The sequence below is a fragment of the Coccinella septempunctata genome, chromosome 2, assembly GCF_907165205.1.
Source record: "Coccinella septempunctata chromosome 2, icCocSept1.1, whole genome shotgun sequence".
NCBI classification, from domain to species: Eukaryota; Metazoa; Arthropoda; class Insecta; order Coleoptera; family Coccinellidae; genus Coccinella; species Coccinella septempunctata.
The window spans coordinates 19,879,652-19,883,769 of NC_058190.1; positions in this window are offsets into that span (position 1 = coordinate 19,879,652).

Consider the following 4,118-nt stretch of genomic DNA (forward strand, 5'->3'; position numbering starts at 1 on the left):
CTTTCTCCTATCTTGATGTTATTTTTTATTCAATCTAAATTTACAACTTCGATCATGTATTCGAAATTTGTTTTCAATATTCATTATAGGAGCTGTAAATTCACAATGAAGGTGAAAAATAACGAAAATTATGTAGGTATAGTAGTCTGAACGCATGTAAATTCAAAATTCCCGCCATTCATATATCTACTTCCCAGCCAAATATGGCGGCGTATAAATGAAATTTGGTGTTGCCTCAGATTACTTAGGACATTTCACTTCTTGTATTTTACGTGTTCCGTGATCCCAAGCATGAAGATAAATCATTTCAACTTTGAAAATACTCTAATATATCAGAAAAACAAGCATATTCTTATCTGCTCTGATATTCACCTCCAATAAGTTGTCATTCATTATCGTCGTTTCTTGCATTCTACAAGGGTACAAGGGTTTTTCTACCCTAGTTTATAAATTCAAAAAACCCATTTAACCAAGGGCGGCTAGTCAGAGGAGGCAAGGGAGGCTAAGCCTCCTCATAGAGCTTAGAGCTAAAATACATTCATTTTGGGCATGTCCTTGTTTTCAGAAAGTAATTTCTATATAAATTTTCCGAACACCTGAACTAGATATTCAGATGAAAATTAGTTTATTTTTCGGTCCTCCGCTCATAAAAATCCAGCATAACAATCATACAATCCACCGGCCGCGTACGCGTCCGCCGCGTCGAATGTGAATATTTCCTAGGACTGCCTATTCGGACGGAGGCTGTTGGGCCTGCTGCTTCCGTTGATAGTGTAACTCACGCATACGTTCTCTGGACTCACATACTAGCCGAACAAGAATTCAGCTGACTTACTGTACCATATTCGCCCGTAAAATGTACCAGAGGAGGCACAGCTCCCCTGTTCTCCATCGATTCTTTCGTGCCGTCTTCGACTATATTCGCTTGATCTCCGGCGGTAGGGGCGTTGTCCGGCGTAGTTTGATATGTTTTCAATTTGAATGTAACGACTTCGTGGAGAACTGGAACTTCGGGAAATTTGTGATATATTCTTGTTAAGATAGGTTGTTCTGTTAGGGCGTTAGGGGTAAGTACTGATACGGATCAAAAAATAAAATGGAATTGAATATTGAGAATTAACTGTACACGTTGTTAAAACCTTTACAAGACCTCCACCAAATTTAATTACACTAAAGTCTACCGAAAATCGTCAGAATAGAGGTTTCAGTTTTGTTTGGTACGATAAATGTGATTGGTTAACTGGATCGATCAAACGGGAAAAATTATTTTGCTTGCCATATTTACTATTTTCTCATCAAACAGAATATACTTCATGGTTCAAAACGGGGTTTTCAGATTTGAAAAATATACCGCGTTCTATCGAAAGGCATAACAAGTCAAAGGAGCATATAGCATCCCCTTGCATTGAAAATTAGTCTTAGAACTGGCAACTTTTCATTATATTGAAGAAGTATACTTTATTGACTGATAAGAGTTTGTTCCAACACTCCGCGAAAACTATTAGCCTCCTCAGCTCTCATGACCACGAGCCGCCACTGCATTTAACACAAAAATAAACATACTGTAGTCCAATGTCAGTTTTCATGCTGAACACATGTATCCTGATAAACGTTTTCTCGTAGTAGTAATTGTTTATTTACGAAATAAAACGATAAGATATCGAATACAAACTCTTATAGTGCGACGGATTTCGAGGCATTCTTTGCGAAGAGAATGTCCGATCTATCCGAGAATTCATCATTAAAACCCTCGGAAGTTTCATCAGATACGACATTTAAAAAACCCGCAAATCGAAAGCGGATGAAAAAAACAATGAAGAAAAATATCAACAAAAAAATTAATGACAACAAAACTCCAGAGACTGAAATTAGCCAGCCACTTCTCCAAGTACGGAAAATGGAAACATCATGTTGGTAATAGATGAATCAATAAATATAGCATCTAGCATCGCAATCTTCCTCACAAATCACCTTGCCCTCTAATGTTCCGCGTACACAAAGTGACAACATTGAATTAAACCCACAAAATAAAAACTCCAAAACAACAACAAAAAATTTCTCAACAAGGATGATCGAAATTAACAACACTAATGATGAACACCTTTTTACCTGACAGTTGACGAAAACATTGTAAAAGATAGGATAAAAATGGAATAAAAAATTTCCCAATTCCCGCGACATGGTAATCAAAAAAAAGATTGAATATCTAATAAAATCAAATAAAGAGAAAAAAGAACTCATTGCTGCCCTAGAGGAAATGATTTAATCAAATATAAGGAAACTAAACCCTTCATTAGAGGAAAAAAAGGATCGAACCACAACAATCATATTCAGTCGTGATAAAGGGAGTTGAGAAATCCATAACAGATGAAGACATCAGCAATCACCTGGGTGGGCAAAATCTCAAACATAGATTCTGTAGAAGAATAATTTCCAGAGCTTACAACACTCCCACATAAGAATAATTACCGGGGAAGCTGCAACTTTTGAAAGACTTCTGAACGTAGGAATGTTTTTCAAAAACCGACATTATATGGTATATCCAAGTCACCCACCGGAGCCCACACCGTTACCTTGCAGTAAATGTCATCAATTTGATCACATATCTGAAAATTGTACACACAACTGAAATGTAGCAAATGCCAAGGTACTCACAAAACTGCCAACTGTAAAACGAATCTACCACCAAAATGTAGTGCATGTGGGGCAGAGGATCATCTTGCCTGGTCAGCCAAATGTCCAAAGCATTCAAAAAAGCCCATTGAAGGGATTTCAAATGTAAACATCAAACCTCTCAACAGGAAGTCTAGGGAAATAGAAGATCTTCACAAAAAATCCAGTAGAATCCATGCGCCGATTACAACACATAATGATATTGTATGAAATGTAATAATTTCCTCGAAAATAAATTCACATGCCGAATTCCTACAACAAATTCGACGAGAAAATCAAAACGGAGAAACATAGGAAACCACTCCTCCTTCGTCGTACAATTTCATTGGTGCAGAGAAAATGTTCCGAAAATGGTATAAAAAGAACCCATATGGAAAGCAAAATTCATTCACATTCACACTCAGCGATCGAGACAGACGACCACCAGCTAAGAAAAATTACGCATATCGCTTCCGCATTCCAAGCCTGCACACAAAAGGTTTTTCTTAAAACCACTCCAGCTACTCGAAGACCTGCGGTCCCAACACATCTGGCAACAATTATCAGGGCGACACTTGACCTGCATCCCGAGCCTGCATTCCGGACGTCAACAGTGACCGCACATTAGGGCGAAACAAATTCGTTTTTGTTAAAACGACATTGCACATATTTTACTCTTCAGGGCAACCCTCATAAAGTTGGGTTGAATAAAAACTGTGATATTCTGTTGGAATATTTTATTTCACTTCCCTTTTCCCTAGAAAAACTAACGATAGTTCCAGCTCAACAGGCTATTTAACCCACAATATTATCAATACATACATCAGAAAATTGAATGAACCCAAAAATATCAACATAGAAGAACTTCTCATCAAATTGAAAAAAAGATTTATATCTCAATACAAAATAGATACTACAGCGGTTTTCTCTGGTAACAGGATGTATGTTCCTATGTTTGACATAGAGGAACCTAGTAAACCTTCACCAACCGAACCTGGGCTGTGGTCCGTATATACACTTTGGTTTCTTCTGGTTAGTAGGTGGGCGGTCCGTATATGCCGAATTCCGGACAATTCGGTTCAATATCTGTCACCAGAGTAACAGCTCTGGTAACTTTCGGTTACCAAATGTGTATATACGGACCATATGCCTGCTGACAATAACCGTCAAGTTTATGTCGAACATTAAGATTCTATATAACAACATCAACAGCTACATGCCCAAGAATATATAATTGATAACTTCATAGAAAAAACGACATCATGTGCACAATGCGAATATAACAGAAGATCACATTATAACATACAGAGACTGGGATACGATTCATCAGGTGGGCCACAAAATCAAAGAGTAACAACTCTTTTTTTTTGATACTCTTTGACAAAATCAAGAACACTAGGGTTGCGTTCACAAACTTACTCCGAGAGTAGAGTATGAGTATGGTCATGCTCAGAGAGCATACTCTG